Consider the following 24,843-nt stretch of genomic DNA (forward strand, 5'->3'; position numbering starts at 1 on the left):
ATGGGGACATTTTCGATGTATACGTATTGATCATTTCTAACCTATCAGTTTGCTTTTATTGCTATAGTTAGGAAGATTTTAAGAAAACTGTAGTTTCATATTCTTACTTTTTAGACATGGATGCTTTGTCGGTGGTTGATGAACCAGGACAAAAATCATTAACTTAATAATCGACATCCAACAGATGAAGCAGACACACTTTGACTTCAATCCATTAAGCTGTTTAAGTCATGATTTTTAAAGAATTTTTTATCGACTGTATATGACGGACGGACGGAGGACGCATAGATATTGTAAACAAGAGAGCACACGCTGAAATGTTTCGCCTTCTCTACTTATCATTGTTAGTATGCTAATAGTCCTAAATATAAAGCTTTGTTAAAACTGTCACATAAAATTAACATTAACCATGAAAACTAAACATCGACTAATGAACCATGAAAATAAAGTCAAGGTCAGATGAACCATGCAGACACTTCAATGCAACAAATATAGTTAACCTATCGCTTATAGAAAAATTAGACCAAAACACAAAAACTTAAAACTGAGTAATGAACCATGAAAATGAGGTCACGGTCAAATAAAAACTGCGCGACTGACATATAGTCATTGTTTTTGTCCATGGATTTATGAATTTGAACAGCGGTATACTACTTCTGCCTTTATATAGAGCATAAAATATTTCCACACACCAAATATAATTGACCTATTGCATATAATACTAAAAAAGAAAGGCCAAACTCAAAATCTTTGACCACTGAACCATGAAAATGAGGTCAAGGTCAGATGACACCTGCAAGCTAGACATGTACAATTTACAATCATTCCATACACCAAGTATAGTAAACATATTGCATACAGTATAAGAAAAACAGACCAAAACGCAAATACTTAACTATAACCACTGAACAATGCAAATGAGGAAAAGGTCAGATGATACCTGCTAGTAGGACATATACACCTTACAGTCCTTCCGTACACCGAATATACTGGACCTTTTGCTTATAGTCTCCGAGATATGGACATGACCACCAAAACATAACCCGAAAACTGTCGGACCGGCATGAGAACCTTACAAGGTACGAACAAACCAAATATAGTTAAGCTATTACTTATAATAAGGGAAAATTTAACATTACAAAAAATCTTAACTTAAATTTTTAAGTAGTCACTGAACCATGAAACCATTGGACATGTGACTGGCGTAAACTTCGTCACATAAGGCATTCACATCCAAATTATGAAGCATCCAGGTTATCCACCTTCTAAAATATAGAGCTTTTAAGAAGTTAGCTCACGCTGCTGCCGCTGCCGCTGCATCACTATCCCTATGTCATGCTTTCTGCGACAAATGTCGCAGGCTCGACAAAAATTGCATAAACATCAAATAAAGTTCACATATTGTGTATAGTAATTGAATAACAAAGCAAAACACAAAAACTTAACATTGATCAGTGAACCATGAAAATGACATCAAGGTCACATTATACATGCCAGATATACAGTTGCACCTTACAATTATTCCACACAAACCATATATAGCTGATGTATTGATAATAGTATTTGTATGAGAGCAGTGGTGTAGTGGTTAGTGCATCGGACGACTAACACAAAGGTTTCTGGTTCAATTCCCGTCTGGGATGAAAATTTCAGGGACTGAATTTTCCGCTCTCCCTTGACACCATTGCGAGTATGGTCTTGAAAAATGATGATAGTCCGTCGGAAGGGGACGATAAATAGTTGACTCGTGTTAAAAGAGAGCATTATCTCTTGCACGTTAAAGACACCCTTGTAGATTTCCGAAAAGAGGAGGCTAATGCCGCTACAAGGCAGCACTCGCACCCGTGAAGTGGAAAAGGAATAATGTTAGTTGCAAAACTTGTTTCCCAATCCACTATAAATAAATAAACATGTTTAATAGTATTTGGAAATAGACAAAAAACCCAAAAACTTAACATTGACCAATAAACCATGAAAATGAGATCAAGGTCAGATGAAACCTACCAAACTGACATGGACCCATTACAATCATTCTATACACCAGATATAGTTGACCTTTTGTGTATAGTATTTGGGAAGCGGACCTAATCACGTAATACTAACCTTGATTACTGATCCATAAAATGAGGTCGATGTTAGGGCAATCCTCTCTGACGGACATTCACAAGAACAAAATCTCAATTATTTTTTCAAGCAGTCACTGAACCATAAAGTAGGATCAAGGACAATGGACATATGACTGACGGAAACTTCTTACAGACGGTTTTTGCATACAAGATATGAAGCATACAGGTCTTTGACTACCTGAAATATTAAGCTTTATACAAAAAGTTAGCTGCGGAACCATAGCTAACAAATAGTTCTACGCCACCGCTATAGATGAGGGTTTGGATGGGGTTAAATGATTAAAGAATAATGCCCTTAAAATATGAAGATTAGAGAATTACGGGTAACAAAAATGAAGATTAGATAAATGCGTGGTCTAATTTTTTAAAGATTAGAATAAAAAAGGGGTTTATTTTTTCAAGATTAGAAAAAAGGGGTGAAAATAAAATGTTTACAGAATAACAGACCCGCCCCCCTCCCCCCCCCCCCATGCAGACCCTCATAAATGGTCAGGCAATAGTAAAAAAATTCATAAGGACCTAAAAGATAGGTTTCCACAGCTTATAAAAAGTTTACAACACCGCTGCCGGATAGTCATACCCATGTCTGGCATACTGTGACTTTTGTTGTAGGCCAGACAATAATTTTGTAGTTATATTCAAATATTTTAGTTTTCTGCGCTCTATACTACTTCATGACTCATGAACAAGATCAAATTCAACCTTTCAATAAACATAACTTTGTTCAATAAAACGCTCGACATTAGTTTTTTTGTTTGATAGACATTTCGGTATTCTAATGGGAACATCAATGTCTTTGTTTGTACTCATAGGATACAAAAAGGACACAGAATCTTCTCAAAGACAAAAAAACATGTTGCTTAGATCTAGTAGTTCATATTCAGATATGATATATTGAAAATAGTTTGTCCCTCAGCAATCCATATACTTCAGTGGGTGTTTGCATATCATATATCCTAGTGAATTTAAGATAAGAAATCATACTAGCTTAAATTGTATTTTGATTTTGAGATGTACTTTGTAGAATATTGCACGAATATTGTTGAAGAAATACATGTATTGAAAATATAATGATCCTAACATATATGTCTACGGTACAGAATTTCAATGCAGTAATTAAACTAGAAAGTAAAATTATTGAGTTCATTCTTTCAAATGTTTCACAAACGAAATCATGCGATGACCAAAGTAGTCCAAGCAACAACCGCATACTCTTTCCCAGGTTCAAGCCCCATTTTATACATTTGAAAATGCCTGTACCAAGTTAGCAATATGACAGTTGTTGATCAGTCGTTTGATGTGTTTTATCATTTGATTTTACCATTTGATAAGGGACTTTCCGTTTTGAATTTTCCTCCAGGTTAAGTGTTGGTTTTTTTAATTTTATTTTTTTTTAATTTTTTCTCCATTTAGATCACCAAAAAGAGATTTATTATCAATATTGATCAACCATGATCAACAATTGTCGTATGTGAAGGAGAACATGCTTCTCTTCATGCGAACTTAAAAAAATACCAGTAGTTTTTGGTCGTGTTCGTGTTAATCAGTGTTTAGATTTCAATATAGTGTTTAGTAGACTGTTATCCTTTCTTGGTGGGTATTTTTCCGCTATTTATCATGCTGTTGTTGGCTTCTCCTGGATTTTCGAGTTTGGACTGTCTCTTTGGTATCTTCAGTCACTTATTATAACATGAATGAAGGACATATTTTTGAAACATATTGTCAACACACAAGCTAGCATATTGATTACATTTAAACTAATAAATACAATTGATACACAGTTAATAGAAGGTTAAACTATCTAAATCACATAGATAATTGTTTTGTGACTTCATCTTAAACAAAGATTTCATTGATTTTACAGTTGACCGCATTAACAGTTATTTTTTTCTCTCATTTATTTAACACAATGACCATATATATATATATATGAATTTATTTTTATTGTTGATATTGACAGTAATTAGAAATCAATATGACAAAATTGCTTTTGTAAAGCTATGACAATGACACTAAGAAAAGATATGACAATGACACTGAAAAAAGATATGATCCTAATAGATAGGCTTATTTAAGCCAATTGCCGTCCGCTAAAAAAATATATTTGGTTTAGAAAAGATTGAAAGGTTTTGACATCCTCATATGCTAAGCATGTTGGAAAACAGAAAAAGACTGAGACTTAAGACTGTATGACGTAATAAAATTTAAAGCTGCTATGTTATCATAATACTAGCCATGTTTAAAACCAAATCTACAATTGATTGTAAATGCGTATTTTTATTTTTGTTAATCCGTTGCAATATTGGTATAGACGGAAAGGAAAAAGTAATCTTTTCAATTTATTGTAATACTAGCACAGCTAAATAGATTTATTTTTTATGATGGTCTATAAAGTATAATATTGGAGGTATCTCCCTAAATGTGAGTTTTATAATACATTCTATAGAATTTATATCTTAATAGGTAAGGGTTCATATAAATAACCAGATATGAATTTCAACTTAATCTTATATACAAAACGTATCAACAAATTGAATTTCATATGTAGGCTTTGAACCCATGAATTACATCTCGCATAGACTGGTATCAAGTGCGTACAATTTTCTATCATTTGCACGTCCTTTCTTATTTATAAGTGTATAAAAACATGAAAAAGATGTTGTGGGTGATTTATATTTTTTTTGAATTCAAATTATGGATTTATATTGCAATATTTGCAAACAAGTTATAATTAGTATTATCTAATAAAATTATAAGGATATACCTTATGAAATATGTATGTGTTAAGGTAGATAGATGGTATACCGCCATCTTGGATTGTACAATCACAGTACAAAATCGGTCTAGCTATTTGCCTAAATCTGCAAATTTGGAGACAGATTTGCAATTCAATTGTTAGAATTTGTTTTTCTATTTAAAGAAAACTGGTTAATTAATTGTATTATTCAAAATATTTTAACAAATATCATTTTCTTTGGTTTTAAAATCATTTTTTTCAAATAAGCAATTTAAGGGGAGATAACTCTTTTAGTACAAAATTTATACTGGGCTAATAGGGAATTTTTTTATAATTACTTGTAGCAAGAAAACAAGTTCGGTGATACTATGTTTTCTTTTTATTTTCTTAAAACCTATTATGAAACCTTTCTTCTCACAATTTATTTCAAAATTCTATCTCATAGAATATTTTTTATGCACACTAATGTGGTTTTTTTCATGAACAAACTAACCACATTTTGACAATTTTCAACGACTCATAGCGTGAAAAATAGCACGGTGACCCATACTTTTTATTAAATTTTTGAAAAGAGCATAGTAAAATCTTCATTTTGGCAAATTTAAAAAAAATTCTGTCTCAAAAAAATATATACTGGTGATCTACCTTAAACTCTTTTCATTGGTTTAAATTTTTCTAGTTTTATGAAGCAACAGATAACTTTGTAATGAAATCAACATAAAAAACGTGTAATAAAACTGTACAATCGGGATTGCAACCATTAGATAGGCGTTGTGTTGCTCTTATAAGAATCAACGCAGTGGATGTGTCCATTTGTCTAATAAATATCTAGCATAAGGTATACCATTCAAATCATTAATTGTTAATTAAAAATGCAATAATTGTTTATGTTTAAATACACTATTAATTATACAAAATTCAAAATAGAGGTATTCACATGTAAAAAGTCGTTCTAAAACTAATTTATCATTAAAAGTCATAATTTTATATTTTATTTCACTGACCTCTTAGTCTATAACTTAATCATCTAAATGTATGTCGACCATCAAACTCACAACGTTTAAGTGAACAAATATGCAAATGCTTAATTTGACAGAATGTTATGAAATGCCTTGACTGCCTTATGTTGATGATCAGCATTATATGCCGTTGTCACACCATTATATGCCTTGGTCACATCATTATTTGCAGTGCTCATAACATTATATGTAGTGGTCACACCATTATATGCAGTGGTCACACTATTACATGCAGTGCTCACAGCATTATATGTAGTGGCCACACCATCATATGCAGTGCTCACAACATTTATGTAGTGGTCACTACATTTTATGTAGTGGTCACTACATTTTATGTAGTGGTCACACCATTATATGCAGTGCTCACAGCATTATATGTAGTGATCACACCATTATATGCAGTGGTCACACCATTATATTGCATTTCTAGAAAAAAATGATTTTGAAATAAGTGATATTGAAACCATGTGGTTTGAAGTTAAACCCAGCTATAAGAAATCTTTTTTATTGTGCTTTGTTTATAGGCCACCCAAGTCACTAATTGGTTGGATAGATAAGTTTGAGGATGAGATCAAGATTGCAATGAAATATAATTCAGATATAATACTTATGGGAGATTTTAACATTAACTGTTTACAACCCCTTAAAATACCACAAAGATTGTTAACTGCTCTAGAAACTTATAACTTTCAACAGGTAATTAAGGAACCAACTAGAGTAACAAATGAATCAAAACCTTTGATTGACCATATATATGTCACCAGTTTAAGCATAGTTAAAGAGGCTCATGTTTCTAAATATTACATTAGTGATCACTACCCAATATGTATGACAAGACAAGAGAAATTGTATGATAAAAAACATTCTCATTCAACAATCACTTATAGAAATTTTAAGAATTTTAATGAACAAAATTATTTAAAAGATTTAAAAAGTGCACCTTTTCAACATATTGAATTTGAGAATGACCCATCTGTTCGTATTGAAATGTGGTACAATATTTTTAATAACATTTTAAATAAACATGCCCCTATTGTGAAAAAGAGGGTAAAAAAAGACAGACAGCCTGAATGGTACAATAAGGAAATCTCATATGCAAGAAAAATGAGAGATAAATATCATTCACTGGGAATGTGGGCTGAATATAGATTCTGGAGAAACAGAACAAAATATATCATTGATATATCTAAACAGAAATATTATAATGATATGATAAAAGACTCAAAAGATTCTAAAACACTATGGAAATGTCTTCATAGCTTAAATCCATCTAATTCATCAAAACCATATGAACTTATTACAAGTGGAGACCATAAAACAACGGATCATAAAGAAATTGCTAATACGTTCAATAATTATTTCACCTCATGTGTTGAAAAATTAAGGCATAGTAGGGCACCAAGCAACTCAAATTTTAATACTCTGACAAACTATGTACAAATGAAATTCTTGAAAAAAGGCATAATAAATTCATTATTCCACCAGTAAAAGATTCAGAACTATTTGCTGAAATAACTAAACTAGATGTTAAGACATCTTGTGGTTCTGACAATGTAGGTCCAAAGATTTTAAAACTGAGTGCTCCTTTCATAGCATCTTCCTCAACATACATTTTTAATCGAATGATTGATACTGGTATTTATCCATCTGTTTTAAAAAATGCCAAAGTAGCTCCAATTTTCAAATCAGGTGAAAAAAATGTAGCTAGAAATTATAGACCAATATCTGTTTTGCCAACATTATCAAAATTAATAGAGAGACATGTATCTAAACATCTGTATAAATATTTGACAAAGTTTGATAATTTACACCCTTCTCAGTCTGGTTTTAGACCCAACCATTCATGTCAAACTGCCCTCATTAATATTATTGATAAATGGCTACATGAAATGAATAATGGAAATATCAATTTGGCAGTCCTCTTGGATTTTAAGAAAGCTTTTGATGTTGTTGATCATGAAATTCTATGTAAAAAACTTCTAATTTATGGCTTCCATGAAGATACTGTTGATTTTTTTAAATCATATTTGAGTGAAAAAACACAGCAAGTACATATAAATAATCAGTTTTCTGAAAAAAAAATTTATAAATTTTGGTGTTCCACAGGGCTCAATACTTGGTCCAATTTTGTTTGTTTTGTTTATAAATGATCTTCCATTACACATCAAAAACTGCCATACAGACCTGTATGCTGATGACACAACTATGCATACATCAGGAAAGACTATTCCTGATATGCAATTAAAAGTACAAGATGATCTCCAATGTGTTGAAAAATGGTGTCATGAAAATAGCATGTTCATAAATTCGGAAAAGACGAGATGTATGGTTATAGGTACAAGACAAAGGCTGCGTTTTAATCAAGCAGAACCAGTACTAACTATTGAAAATAATATTCTTAACAAATCGTCAATTGAAAAACTTTTAGGTGTTATAATTGACTCTAATCTGTCCTGGACAGGCCATATTGATTACTTATGTTCATCAATTTCATCTAGACTTTTTTTACTCTCTAAAATCAAGAAATTTCTAAATATTGATCTAAGAAAATTATTTTATAATGGTTATATTCTCCCACTGATAGATTATTGTTGTATTATTTGGAGTGGTTGTGCTAAAAATGAGCTAGTCAGAATAATAAAATTGCAGAAAAGGGCTGCAAGAATTATTTTAGATGCTGATCCACTTTCATCATCAGCTCCACTGTTTAAACAGCTTGGATGGATGACAGTAGTGAACAGAATCTCATACCACAAATCAGTTTTGATGCAGAAATGCCTTAAAAATTAAGCCCCTGTATATCTCACCGAAAAATTTAAAGAAATGCCAGAAATAAAGCAATATTGTTTGAGAAATGCCTCTTGCAAAAATTTACAAATTCCAAAAGCCAAAACAGAGCTTTATAAAAAATCTTTTATATATTCAGGATCTATTTTATGGAATAATTTACCAATATCCCTGAAAAAATCAACATCAAGTACAAGCTCATTCAAAAAAGATTTATTAAAAAATTACTGGTTGGAACATTAAGAAGCTGTGTTTTTTATATGCATAATTATTTTCACACACTTACTCAAACTTGTTATTGTTGATGTTATTACTATAAATATATGTCATATGTGAATTTGTAATTTTTACCTGTTGTAAAAATTGTATACTTCATGACAATTTTTTATTTCATTATTCATGTATGTGTGTCTGTTTGATATTTTGTAATTGTTTGTTATATTTCATTGTATTTCATGAGGGCCTCAGGGAAGATTAGCTTTATAGCTAACTGTGTATCCCTCTTTAAATAAAGAATTATTATTATTATTATATGGTGGTCACACCATTATATGCAGTGGTCACATCATTATATGCAGTGCTTACAGCATTATATGTAGTGGTCACAACATTATATGCAATGCTCACAACATTTTATGCAGTGGTCACAATATTACACTTTTTATAAAGTTGATGATCAAGAATGGCAATGATGCTGATTGGTGTATCTGATGGTGGTGGTTCAGATTCGGTAAACTTCGGATTCTTTTTAGCGGAAATTGACGAATCCAGTCATCAATGGTTATGCAAAGAAAACAAATTGAAACAGTTGTTAAAGTCATGTTATCATTAAGGCAATATACAATATTTAAAACTCTGATTGAAATAAGAAAATTAAGAATTGTGATAAAAAAAAAATGATATTATTAAACAAGTTGACCTTAAATTCCTAAATCATTTTCTACACCTAAAGAAATCTACCCCAAGCATGACTGTGTACAGTGAAACTGGCCGATATTCATTGGAAATAAGCATAAAATGTGGAATGATATCGAATTGGTGCAGGCTGCTTATAGATGAAAAAGGGTTATCATCAATTTTGTATAAATTTGTTTATTTCCGATTTCACACAAACGGTGATGATACTTTATGGATAAAGAATATTAAAAATATATTTTGACAAGGCTGGATTTTTAAACTTGTTTCATGTGCAAAAAAAGACCTCGAGAAATGGTTACCAAAAAATATCAAACTGAGATTGATTGACCAGTTTACACATTTGGAATTCAGCTATTCAGAATACTTCAAAATGCACATTTTCTAGGCTCTTTAATACCGCAGCCCCACTAGGCCACGATCGCACTACGATCTGTGAAAAAATGCAAATTTTGATGATCGTAGTACGATTGTGTAGATCGCAGTAAAGTCGGTTCACGGTCGTGGTGAGGTCTTCAATGAGCCTGGCCAAGTTTAAACATGTTCAAAACAGTCGTGGTGCGGAAGTAGTATAAGCGCACTGAGAGCGCACTTATGTGCTAGTAAGATCGCAAAGGTCGCTGTACCATCGTAGCGAGGGCGTAACGAAAACGTGATTCTATTCGGAGAGACTGCGCTACGACCTCACAGCGATTTCATTACGACCTCACTACGACCATCACGTTCTCTTCGCGACCCAACTACGCTTCCACTACGACTATACCACGTTAACACATCGCTGTTCATGACTATAGTACGATTCTAGCACGGCCTTTCCGTCCTCAACACGCTCTTCATACGACCTGACTACGTTCAAACTACGACCAACGTTCTCATTGTCATTTTCACATAAAATATAATAAATCTCTTCAGGTTTTGTTTGTCTGTATTTAATTAGGATTTCTTGTCCATTTTCTTTAACGGCTCAACCATGCTTCTCGTTTTATATTAATTAGACCGTTGGTTTTCCCGTTTGAATGGTTTTACATTAGTTATTTTTGAGCCCTTTATAGCTTGCTGTTCGGTGTAGGTGTTATACCACCAAATCTTGGTACGTCACATCCGGTTTTTTAAGAAAGTAGGTCTAAAAAATATTCCCTTGAATTTGACAGTTGAAGAAAATTAGTCCTGCATTTCAATGCACTTAAATTTTTCTGAGTCATAAGAAACTTACAAAACCTTTGAATAGACTTATTAAGAAGGGATATAATTACGATACATTCGTCAAGTCATTAAAGATTGCATATTTTGGCGTTAATATTGAGTCACTGATAAGGTCTTTGCGTCGGAACTAAACACATTTATTCTGAAAACAGTTGTTAGCATGACACGTGTTATGTTCTTCTCATATATGTTATGATGGTATGATACTAAACCCCTAATAGAAAGGGTTGTGCCTGATGTTCATATGATGAAATCATAATCTTTCAGTCAGTTTAATTGAAGTCTGGAGCTGGCATGTCAGTTAACTGCTAGTAGTCTGTTGTTATTTATGTATTATTGTCATTTTGTTTATTTTCTTTGGTTACATCTTCTGACATCAGACTCGGACTTCTCTTGAACTGAATTTTAACGTGCGTCTTGTTATGAGTTTATTTTTCTACATTGGTTCGAGGTATAGGGAGAGGGTTGAGATCTCACAAACATGTTTAACCCCGCCGCATTTTTGCGCCTGTCCCAAGTCAGGAGCCTCTAGCCTTTGTTAGTCTTGTATTATTTTTATTTTAGTTTCTTGTGTACAATTTGGAAATTAGTGTGGCGTTCATTATCACTGAACTAGTATATATTTGTTTAGGGGCCAGCTGAAGGACGCCTCCGGGTGCGTGAATTTCTCGCTACATTGAAGACCTGTTGGTGACCTTCTGCTGTTGTTTTTTATTTGGTCGGGTTGTTGTCTCTTTGACACATTCCCCATTTCCATTCTCAATTTTATGATGTGCTGTCCATTATTCTCTATTAAATTTTCAATATTTCAATATACAATCAAACTGTTTGTACGGCAGATAAAGATAACATATTTTACTAAATTTTTTCAAAGATACACAGATTTGCTAGGTAAATTAGCACATCTTAGATTTTTACAGTAATATTGTACTAAAAGCTCGAAAATCACTATTTGATACATGTTAAATCATCGAACCTTTAAGCAAACTTATTAGTAAAGGTTATCTTATAAAACAATTTAAAAGATCTTTGAATATTGTTAACATTGGCACTAACATCAATTCTGTCATAAAAAAATAAAACGAAACAATTCATAACTCAATGTGTATTCCTTTCGAATAGCTTTTGGGAAACAACACATCTACGTTACTTTTGTAATTAGAGACTGCTTTATCTTTAAAGCATGTGACAGATCTATAACAAAAATGAATCCGAAAGATCCTTAGTCATTTCAAGTTAAGTTGACCTTTTGACACAATTTGTTATGTATTTCTATAATCAAATATTATTTCTTTTGTGCTACATCTTGTCTCATTCTCTTTAATATGTACCACCGTTGATAAGTACTAAGTATGACGTTACCTTTTTACTTCAATACTCGTAAATTTATTACTTTTGTTAGAAATGTTTCCTTCAATACTTCTAAGAACAAGTTTTGTTATTATATCTAAATTTACATGTGAACGTTGTTTTATTTAACGCCATTTTATTTCAGGTCATAGTTGTCTCATTGACACTCTTCCTACATCTTTTTTATTACTTTCTGTAACGTCTATACTATATAGGCTCCTACATTTTCATATTGTATTTATAGTGTCATTGATCAAAATAATTCGTTCAGAGTATGTTACCTTGTTTTTGGTTAAATGTCTTTTTGATCCAGTTAAGCCATTTCCAATAATATTTTTAAGTAAGTCTTTTTCAGGTCGAATTGTTATACTACTGTCTTGATTGGAAGTGAGGTTAGCACCTGTTAAAACTTTTAAACTCGTTGCATTTTTATATACCTGTCCTAAGTTAAGAGTTTGTTGTTGTGTCTCGCGTTTCTCGGTTTTTATATAGTTCATTGTTTTTCCTGTTTAAAATATTTTAATCAAATAATTTTGGAGCCCTTTATAGTTTACTGTTCGATGTATGCCAATGCTCCGGGTTGAAGACTGTACTTTTAATCTTTAAATTTGAACTTTTATACGTTGTAACGTGGTTGTGGAGTTGTATCATTGCACTCATTCCACATCTTCTTATTTATATTGGTATATTTTCTTTCTCAAAAAAATATGGTCTTAATCTTCTCTTAATAGAGATTATTAGTTCAAGAAATGCGCATCAGGTGCAGCAAATTGGATCTCTTAATTTTATTATCTACTTCGCAAACTTTAACTTATATTTCACAGTTTAACCACCAATTACCATGGCTGAGCAGAATAAACACAAAAGTTGTAAAAAGTATATATTTGTAAAACAACTGCGTTTAGGAGTTAACCTTAAAATGAACTAATCAGAAAAGAAAAGAAATTGTTTGCACCAAATCCGACACTGTCGCACACAGCCAGTCCAAGTCACGCCTTTACGACTTCGAAACAAAACAATACAACTTTGGACTGGATAGTGGTATTTTATTTTGGAAAATAAGTATGAATTTTTGTACATCTTTCCTGCAATTTGTGCATTAAGCATTTTATAGTTTTGATTTACATTTGTTCTAATGTGCTTTGTTTATCTGCTTTTTATGCTTCTTTGTAACATTTTTGGTTGTTTTTATAATGAATTACATCATAACACAATGCTGACTACTGTACCTTTTTTTTGGACATTTTTATCTTTTATATAAAAAAAGAAGATGTGTTATGATTGCCAATGAGATAACTCTCCACAGAATGACACAGAAGTTAACAACTGTAGGTCACCGCGTGGCCTTTGACAAGGAGCAAAACCTATACCGCATAATCAGCTATAATATGTCCCGAAATGACAATGTAAAACAATACTAACGGCCATGTACAAACTATGATCTGCCTGTTTTGTTCACACATCGTTGTACCTATACTGGATTTTATTAAACGCCTTTCATACAAGTGAGAGGTTTAGCTACTTATAAAACCAGGTTTGATCCACCAATTTCTACATAAGAAAATGCCTGTGCCAAGTCAGCAATATGATAGTTGGTGTCTTTCAGCTTTTGTTTTTGCCATTGTCTGAGAACTTTTTGCTTTGCATTTTCTTAAGTTTAGTATTTTTGTAATTTTACTTTTTTTCGCTATACTTATGCTAGCCAAAGTATATGTTTACTGTTATGTCTTATTGCAGCGTGATGATTTATAAGTTGCTAGAATGGTAAAGTAAAGTAACTTATTAGTTTAAACTTAATTGTTAGCATTGCGTGTTTCAAAATGTATGGTGAAAATATACATACTCTATTTATTCTTGAATACATATAAAAATATTTAAACGTATAAATCAAAACGCCTTAATTGACTTCCTTTCTCGAATAGGACACATACATGGAATATCTAATGAATGAAAACTGAAATACCACTTTCCCCTGAAAAGCAACACAATGGGTTTGCTATCTTATTTTGATTTTGAAATGTTTTAGAATCTCTTTTATCGGTGTTGCAATACACCCGCCTTCTGGATGATTTGCAATCGCCATTCCAAGGCATCCCTGAATAGGAGTTTTGGTATATATGCAGGTACCGGAGTCGCCAGGTTGAAATGGAATGTTTGAAACATGTATTTGATTGTACATCCTGCGCGAAGTTCTCTTTTTTGTTAAACGATCTCCAGTCTTCTGGAGACACGTTTGTTGCATGTGAACATCGCTAGTGATTGTGGATAAGGAACTTGTTGCTTTGGATATGATTATCTGGTCGATAATATCGTCTACACACATGCTAGTTGGCAGATATGCACTGTCATATGTTTCCTGAAACGTGATGCCCTCTTGAATATTGTTACTGTTTGTTTCCATGTTGTCACATGTATTTTCTACTGTTATGGACATAATATTGTTGGTGATGTCGGCTATTAATAATTTGACTTCTTTCGAAATGTTGGCATCACAAACTTCCTCGATTGCAGTTAATATATGATCAGAAGAAATAATGTTTGAAGAATGTATTCCTTTAAGTTTTTGAATCACACGAGTAACTTTGTCTTTTACTTCTGAGAGAACAACTCTGCTAAAAGTTTGGTCTATAGGTTCAAGATCAATGTCCTTTTCATCATTTTCATTAACTAGCACCTTGGACGTTATCAAACCAGAAATTGCTCCAACTGCAACTATTTCAACTGTTGGCGGTGGAATTGAATAGCATAGTGATTTGAAGTCAACAGAGTTCTCGTTGAGATACATTGATTTCATTCCTAGAAATAAATATGCAAAATCGTAATACCAGATGCTAACTTTGTTTCTTTCTTTACATGAGCTGTGCTCAGACAATAACAAAAAATAACATGATATACATTACAATCAACTATTTAAGTAATGTGCAGACAGTATGCCTCGACAAATTATGATTTAATATTATACATTTTATATGTTGTTAGTTTTTAAAGTCATACATTTGGCTGACGTTGTTTTGTTTATTAGCTCTAAGACATAATTTTGTCATGTGATCGTGACGTCATCAACGTTTTTTAATGCTTTACTCCGATTTAAAATGAAATATAAAATTAAATTATAAGAAATGACTGCAATATTTTTCTGTCTATTCTAAATAACATAAAAAAAATGTGGTGCTCACTTTAAAATAATCCGCTACGCGCTTTATTTAGTGAACACCACATTTTTGATGTTATTACTTCATAGACAGAAAAAAAATTACATTCATTTTTTAATTACATAAAACTAACACGATATATGTGTTATAATCAATATAATATCACTTGCAGTACTTCAACATGTGTACAATTTTCCTTCGAAGTTTCGGAGATTTGGGTTGACAACTGTATGAGAATTTAACAAATCAATGTATCCACGTTAACAAATTTTTGATAAAAAAGCAGTCCCAAAGTCTGAAAAAAATGTTAAACTAGATGAGTCGGTACGACACTGATGGCCCCGCTTGCATATTTTTAAAGTAACAAACAGGTTATTTTGGTAAAACCAGCAGAGAAGAACCTATTGTAAACTCGACCTGTAACTAATTATAGTAGACTTGCATACTAAAAATCAGCTCAATATGTCAAGGAGTTTAGAAAATGTCCGTTTATCTGTCATTTGTTCGACAGAATAACAGAATACCGGAATGGCAAATAAGGGTAAACCTATTTGGCCCGACAACTTTATAGTGAGGCCATTATTAAAGGCAACAGTAGTTTACCGCTGTTCGAAAGTCATAAACGTTCCTGAAACAAGTGTTCTTGAATGAAAACTGAAGTAGTTGAATGCACGAATTAGGTACACACTTTTCCATGACCTCCGCGAAAAAATCACCATAATATATGCTGGTTTTAGACTTCTTACAACCCGGCCAAACAATCAAGCGGAAGATACTGAGGGGACATTCAAAAGTCAAGTCAAAGAGTATTTTAAAAGTTGGAGGTTGCAAAAAATACTTTTTTTTAATAATTAGAAATGACAGAGGTGTTTATTTTACAGTTGGATGAAAGGAAAACTTAATTCTTTTTGAAAAATATTAAAGAAAATAATTGCAACTCCTTAGTAAATACACTCATTGTTTATTGCACAAAATTTCTACAAATGCTGCAATAAATTTAGAGATTATAACGATGGACAGAAAGAGTTATACTTTTATTGTACAAACTGTAATTCATATCTTAAATCAATCCCCAGCTGTTGGAAGGGTTTGTCTTATGTAAATATGTATTTATCAAAGTTGTACAAAAGTCGAACATGCAAGAATGTTGTTGTTGTTTATAGTTAACACGTGTTTAGTTATTTATAGTAAGGTCGGTTTGAATGGGGTTTAAAGTTTCATAAACGAGTGAATTTAGGTAGTTTAAAGTCATTCGAGCCATTGCAGTTAAAGTGACCTGTAGCACTTTCCCAAATAAATAATATAATAATTTTATATTATTTATTTTCAGATTTGCTGACCTTTAGTATGCGGTAACCAGCACCAGCTGATAATGTTCGGTGTATTTACACAAAAACATTAATTTCATTATACATATACGAATAATAAATGTGCACTTGTCTCTGCAAGTGGCGTCTCCCATGTGAGAGTTTGTGGTTATTTGATAAATATTTTATATTCGTTTGAGTTTACGAATTAGAATTTAACTTTAGTTTACTATGTATGTAGATTTTATTTTTTGTTTGTTTCGTTTTTTGTTTTTGTTTTTAGTATTTCAAGGGGTTGAGTATCATACCATCATAAAATATACAAGAATAATATAACCCATATTTGTAAGAGTTTTCTCATTGGCAATTGCATCGATCGCGATTAATCGGGCCACATGTTTTTTTCAATAAAAGATGCCCTAAAACGGACCATATTTGAAAACAACATGAATCATAATTGTTTCGTTTGTTTTCAAAATATTCCACTGAGGAATACATTTTCATTGACTTTTCCTTAATTGCTTTGTACCATTTCAGATTCAGAATGAATATGTACAACATTCTGTAAAATTGTATAATGAAATGATCTATCAAAAGTAGATACTATAAGTGACCTCTTGTCCTCTCTTCTATTAATCAGAATTTAAACTATAACTTGACCAGAAACATTTGTACACACCTCTAAACAATGTATACTACTCCATGTCGGGAGATTGTTATTCAGTGATTGTCGTTTATTGGTGTGGTTAATATCTTATCGTTTTTTTTATAGTCATTTTTGGCCTATTATAGTTTGCTGTTTGGTGTGAGCAAACACAACGTGATGAATACCGTACTATAACCCATTATATAAAAATAACTTTAATGAATTGTGACTTGGATGTAGTGTTGTCTCATTTGTACTCATATTGCATCTTCTAATTTAAATATGTACTCAGGTTTATTTTGTTTTTTTGGTCACAACTTTATGGTGAATTTCTTAGACTGAACACACCGTCACATTTCAATAACAAACAGTACATTTTGTGTCAAAACCGTACTTAATCATGATCAAATATAGTCACCTTTATAAAATAAAACTTGTACGTGTAATCAGTTTTCAGTGGATTCGACTTACTCTACACACATAACTCAATAATTCATTTATGACACTATGACACTTAAACTTCATCATAAACTATAACCAAAACATTTAATATCAACAGAGGCGGACGTTTTGACAGACGTTAAGACTTTTAAAAATAATTACCATATCTATCGTCGACGGAGCATACCAAAATAAAAGTCGTGAATTGAGTAACATGTCAGTCTTTTGTCAAACAACATAAACCAAATCTTGAGATTTCAGTCATAAAGTATAATGCACAAGTGCAAATAGTAGTATAGTTTTTACAATAAAACAGTTAAAACCATATTATCAAAGTCTACTGAAGTTCGATAGTGTCCTCGTTCAATTGCCAAGTCTGTTTCAAACCGTTCCAATAAACTCTGATATATCTTTTTTATATATATATATATCTGACATAAAGTGGAGGCTTCAAACGCATCTGTTGGTAAACCAAGTTTTAGACAAAATAAACGTAACTTCTGGAGTAATTCTTTCAGGATTTGATATAGATGAAGTGAAATCTTTTTGCTAGAGTATTTCCATGTAATGTAGTCCCGTTTCAAAAATAAACCTTATGCATCTCTCAATTCCATCACTTTACAAAGGACACATTGAAGTCCCGTACAATGTGTTAGGTCAGAGAATTTAACGCGCACCATATTATTCTCTGGGCACAATATATTTCAGTTGTGCGCACAGTATATTATTTTGTGCGCACACTATATTATTTTGTGCACACAATTTATTAAAGTTGCGCTTACAATATAATATTGTTTTTCTTTGAATGTCACCAGTGGGACTCCGTATAATTCACCTAAACATGAATTACCGAATGTTAAAAACATCATACTATTGGCTTTGTTTTCTACAATTTGCAATAACCCTGAGAATGGAGGCTGTAAACGGATATCACTAAAAGTTTCGTTATTGGAAATTATCAGAACGATAATGAAAATATTTTGGATTGAGTGCATTGTCGTAGGGAAAAAACCACGATAAAAATTTAAACATTTCTCGGATTCAAACATATTTTGTTTGCCTTGGAGTTTTAACTAATGTTACCTAGTTATCTGCGGCTTTTTTCTGACGTTGGTGTACTCTGATAAATAAGTACATATTTAACGCTTACTAGCTTTTTTCTATAAGACAATTACAGTATTCTTAACGCCTATTCCACATCACAACCAACACTTTATAACAGGGCTTTCTCGGGAATACTAGAATTCATACTGTTATAATCTTTTGTAAGGTATTATACTGATCACTTGAATTTCTGGTAGATAATCAACTGGAGTGACTATAAAATGTGTCTCGATAAGTAACACATTTAATAGAGAGGAGTTTTATACGTGTTCCTTTTTTTTTTACTGGTTTGAATAAAGTGAACAGTAGTATACCGCTGTTCGAAACTCATAAATCGATAGGAAAACACATATCCGGATTACACACTTAAACTGAGGGAAACGCATTAAATATAAGAGGAGAACAACGACAACATTCAAATGTAACACACACATAAACGACTAAGCATTAGACAAAATCCGATGAGAAAAACAAATATAAAATAAAAACTAAATACATGAATTTGAGATGGATAAGTAACGGTACACGTCTTAGCTTATAGTAATGTAATTCACATTCAAATATTAGAGGAAAACGACACAACAGAAACACAACGTTAGAATAAAACACAGACAGAAACGAAATTATTTCTTTATGTCCATGTTATTAAATGGATTGATGAAACGAAGATAAAATTATCTGGCACAACACTAAAGTGTACAATTTAAATGCGTAAAGTTTTGTTGCTTTTTTACTTATCAAGTAAACTATAAGGAAATGACTGTCCAATTCGACTTTCCAAGTAATCATTCTCATCAATTCGAATTTCGTCATTTAATGTGACAAGTGCAGCATCAATACTTGTTTCTCTTTCATTGTCTACTTCAAAAGCAATGTCACGTATCCTTCCACATTCGTATGATTTGATTTGTTGATCATTTGTTGCTGATCTAGGAAAATAGCATTTAACTTTAATCCATTGATCATCGTCAAGTGATATATTGTCAGATGCTAAATCTTCAACACTTAGAAAAACATGTAAACATGTCAAAAAGCAAATGTCACCTCGAACTTTGACAAAACCACCAAGTGTGCCCTTTTTATTACTGTCTGTTCCTATTGTGTTTCCTACCTTTAAGTTAGCCATTAGAGAGGGTGTTCCTTGCAAAATGTCCGTTGGCATCCCACGCACTTTTCTAGGAAAATGATCTTCCCCTATCGGAATGTATCCCTTAGCTCTGCAATACAACTTAACGTAAGGCACCGGTTGACAATAATGTTCAAAGTCTTTTTTGACAATTGTGATAAATGATTTGCTTATTAAGGTAAGTTTGCTATGTTGGGTGAACAAATCCATCGCATCTATACCTGAAACAGTTACATTTTCATTTGTCAACGAGGCTTCATCTTTATTTTGAAATGGACTGTTATCAAGCTCTGACCTAGAACTATCATCTTTCGTCATAAACATTATTTTAAGCTTACAAAACTCGTCCGGAAGGTTTGGTCTGTCATTCCCCAATTCAACAACAACCACAACATCTTCAAGAATAGGTAATCGATTGATGCAATGAGAACGCATACAACGAAGTGCTGGCCAAATATCTTCTACCGGTGATTCTATTATTGCAAACTTATACTGAAGGTAAAATGTTCTTACTATAAACCAAGATATGGCTTTTGCACATTCTTTTTCCTCATTTACAAGTGCAAAAATCAGTATTTTAGAAAGAAAAGGATTTGGGTTTAAAATATCTCTAATGAAGGTCAAAACCAGTCTACACATCAAGCTATGTCCATTGCATACAGCATGTTTTAATAACTGTTCTATTGATTTGGAGTCCAAGATGCCTTTATCTTTGAAGAAATGCCAGACAGAAAACAGGCATGTAAACTCATCAGACTTTTGCAGATTTAAGTTGGAAAGTAAGCAGTTTATATCTACAAATATATATGAATATATAAATCATCTTTATTGTGACCAAACTTCACAATATAAAATGAATACTCATAAAATAGTCATTGCATATTTATTTCTTTACTGCTACATGTTGTTTTAAAACAAAATAACAAGGCCGCGTCCACTTGTATTTTTGTCCATCTGATAAGTTAAGCCTTTTTCAACTGATTTTTATAGTTTGTTCTAAGATTGTACTGTTATACCATTGTCCCAGGTTAGGGGAGGATTGGGATCACGCTAGCATGTTTAACCCCGCCACATTATGTATGTATGTGCTTATCCCAAGTCAAGAGCCTGTAATTCAGTGGTTGTCGTTTGTTTGTGTGTTACATATTTGTTTTTCGTTCAGTTCGTTTATATAAATAAGGCCGTTAGTTTTCTCGTTTGAATTGTTTTACATCGTCATTTCGGGGCCTTTTATAGTTGACTTAGCGGTATGGGCTTTAGTTCATTGTTGAAGGCCGTATGGTTACCTATAATTGTTAATTTCTGTGTCATTCTGGTCTCTTGTTGAGAGTTATGGTTCTCCCTTTGAACTATATGATATGTACAAATAAGAATTTGGTGTTCATGTCAACAATACAACTTATATGATTCCAGGCCAAGCTCTATTCTTTTATAAATAAACTCCTTTAAGTATATATATATATAAAGTTGTGCCATTTCACATCGTAAATAACTATTTTTATTTTTGGCATATTTCTGTAGTCTTTGCGGTGTGTTTGGAAATTTTAAAATTGTTCCAGCGTTCGCTTAAATTGTATAAATCAAGATTTTGATAGAGTCTCAATTTGAATTGACACGATTCATTTGACATCGTGCTATTATTGAAGAAGGATATCTGTTATCCGAAATATCTAATATTTGTATATTTTATAGTTATTTTATGGTGATGTTGTACCCTTTTTGACTTGTTATATATATATATATATACGAGTCTAAATTGAAAACTACGTTCAAACCTATGATTGCGTTGGATAAAAACCGCAATTTTTATACGTGTGCATGTAAAACAAATTTCGTTGTAGAAGGGTCTAAATACTGCACAAACTACATTTTCCAAAAGACCAAAAAAGTGAAAAAAAAGTATATTTAAACAAAACGCATTTGACTAACAGGTCGAACAACTGATGTTCTTTAACCCTGCTGACTGCCATTGGCGATTACCAAAAAAAAAAATGATCACAAGATGTAACAAAATGGATCTTAATATAAATTTAATACTTAACAGAAAACAATTAACGTGTGGCCACGATGTTATGCCACAAGCATAAGGTGTCATTTTTTTGTTTATTTTTTTGTACACCAGATCCGGATTTCGACAATAAATGTCTCTTCAGTGATGTTAGGGATCGAAACGGTATTTGGAAGGCCATATAAAAAGTACCCTCATTTTTAGAAAAAGTACCCTCATTTTTAGAAAGACTCTTGAATTTTAAGAGTCAATATAGGATGAACGGATCATATAAACCGGAGAGAAAATATGACACAAGCCCAAACGAAAAAATATATACGAGTCTAAATTGAAAACTACGTTCAAACCTATGATTGCGTTGGATAAAAACCGCATATATATATGTGGTGTTGTATCCAGGATTGAATGAACTAAACCTTTTGATTTTTAATATTCATCGCTTAATGACCTTTACACAGTTAACTATCACGCTTTACTCAAATTAAAATCCTTTTTTTTCCTTTCCTCTGCTTCAATCATTATATAACAGTTCGAACATGTTGTTTGAAAATTTGCAATCTTGAAGTTTTATAAAAAAATATTATGCAATTTTTAAGTAATACTTAAGCTACATTGCACTCTGCAGCATTGTAGTATAATGTGACTCTCTGAAAAGATTTGACATGCATGTGTTGCTTTTCATCTTAGGTCTACTTCAATACTAATTTAACAGGGTGCAACTGGAGATTTGTTATTCCTTCCATTTCATATACGGTGCAGTCCGGTGTATTTGCGCACCTAAGACTTATGACTTCACTTCATTCAACTGATAAAAATGGATAATTTTGTGTCAACATTCATAACATACTTTTATTTCATAAAATCTTCTGTTTGTATGGTTTCATATTCTATATTTTGTGTACTGTGTGTACAAAATTAGGTAAACATCTGTTCTGAGAGTTCCTCCAATGCCCGGTGATGTCTCGCATGCCTTCCAAAAGTAGCTTCTTTTAAATAAAGGAAAGATTTTATGCTACGGAATATAGCTGAGTTTGAACCAAATACACTGCCAAGGATGCAGAGCAAAACATATTTCAATCTAATATAAGTTTGGGGTTCGTGTTGTTTATTCTTTAGTTTTCTATGTTGTGTCATGTGTACTATTGTTTTTCTGTTATGATTTATGAGTTTGGCTGTCCCTTTGGTATCTTTCGTCCCTCTTTTTTTACTTAATTTAAACAAATTTTATCAGATGATGTATTTTTTTAATGGAAATTTTCCAAATATTGCAAATCACGGGATTGCAGTTTTTAACTAACTGTTGAACTTATCAATTTTTTTTATCCCTTCGGACGGCTAAATCAATTACAAGAACGATTTTTTTCTGTTACTGTGTTGATATGACAAAATCAGCTAATGCGCGATATCACGGGCCGCGTGTAAACCGGGGACTCTTCTGGAATTAAGATTGTGTTAATAAATACCTTATCATATATTGCGTAGGTAATAATGTAACCTTTCGCCATATTGGTAAATATCACCTTTATTTGGAGCTCCAATTCCTCGTATCATGTTTCCCTGCAGCAAGACATTCGGCTGTGATAAAAGTAATGGGCACTTCATTGACTTTTTCATTATTCCCAACTGTTTTCCAGCTGGGAAATGTTACCTATTTCAGCGACACGTCCAATCACAGTCCAGTCAGTTCTTATCATTTAATAATTACCTTTATCTTTAACACTTTTGATAAAAGTTCTGTCATCCAAACGTTTATCTGCAATGCAGTCTACGCTTATTCCGTCACAAAGTAAAGGTGTTGTGAATAATGAACCTGAAAGAAAAGTAGTTCCACTTGCACTTTCTAAAGCATCTTTATAATTGAAGCAGCATTTACAAATAAATGAGCTACTGGCTATATTTTGAGACGCTGTCCAATAAATTACTCAGTTGAATTACCATCACCAAAGACTGGGTTTGATAATGAAAGGGACCTGCTTCTCTCACCTCGGATTTTCATTAAACTGATCGATAGAATGCTATATGAACATTTTATTTATATTTTTGAAAAGTCGAGAATTGATGAAAATAATTATTTATGGACAATAACTCCCATACAAAGTCAACAGATGATTCACTGGGGTAAAGCTGATGACCGTAACTGCATTCACGGTCATCCCAAGATGTCGGATGAAAAATTAGGTCAGTTTCTGTATTGTCTGTTAAAGTGTTTCTATATCATTTTCTTTGCAAATCATACATTGAAACGATGTAAATTTATAAAAGAATCACTCGAAAATCACTAATTACTTCCGAGAAATGTGCATGAAACGGGAAATTCGATTTGAAAAAATCGTTAAGATGACCGTAAATCATAATCAAAATATTTTCAAGATGACCGTAACATAAAACAAGGATGACCGTAATTGGTAAAAAGATGACCGTAACTTGTAAAGGATGACCGTAATTTGTAAAGACTGACTGTAATTTATATAGGACGACCGTAACTTTTATAGGATGACCATCAATTCTAAGAAATATCCGTATTGTATTCAAAGCTTTTTTGTTGAGTTTGTCGATCTCAATAGGGGCTCGGTTAGCGGATATAAATATGTTTCAAAAATTTCTTTTTTTAAACTATAATATAATTGGCCATATTTAGGATTTATAACAATGATAGTAAATTGCATATTTCTCGTAAACAATGAAATATTTATTGATATCGACGTTTAAATTTAAACACAAATTTACAGCGATACGACGAAAATTTGAAGAAACATGAATGTGTCCCTAGTACACGGATGCCTCATCTACACTATCATTTTCTATGTTTAGTGGACTATGAAAATGGGATAAAACTGTAATTTGGCATTAGAATTAAAAAGATCATTCTATAGGGAAAATGTGTACTAAGTTTCAATTTTATTTAACTTGAAGCTGGACAAA

General features: G+C 32.2%; 1 long non-coding RNA gene across 1 annotated transcript; it reads right to left on the reverse strand.

Annotated features, from left to right (window-relative positions):
* Positions 1 to 13,965: 13,965 nt before the first annotated feature.
* On the reverse strand, positions 13,966 to 23,733 carry LOC143049701 (uncharacterized). The gene is made up of 3 exons (XR_012970290.1): positions 23,627 to 23,733; positions 19,522 to 20,707; positions 13,966 to 14,933 (listed from the first exon to the last, which is right to left on the reverse strand). It is a non-coding gene; the product is annotated as an uncharacterized LOC143049701 (long non-coding RNA).
* Positions 23,734 to 24,843: the final 1,110 nt, after the last annotated feature.

The sequence above is a fragment of the Mytilus galloprovincialis genome, chromosome 10 (genome assembly GCF_965363235.1).
Source record: "Mytilus galloprovincialis chromosome 10, xbMytGall1.hap1.1, whole genome shotgun sequence".
Classification (NCBI taxonomy): Eukaryota; Metazoa; Mollusca; class Bivalvia; order Mytilida; family Mytilidae; genus Mytilus; species Mytilus galloprovincialis.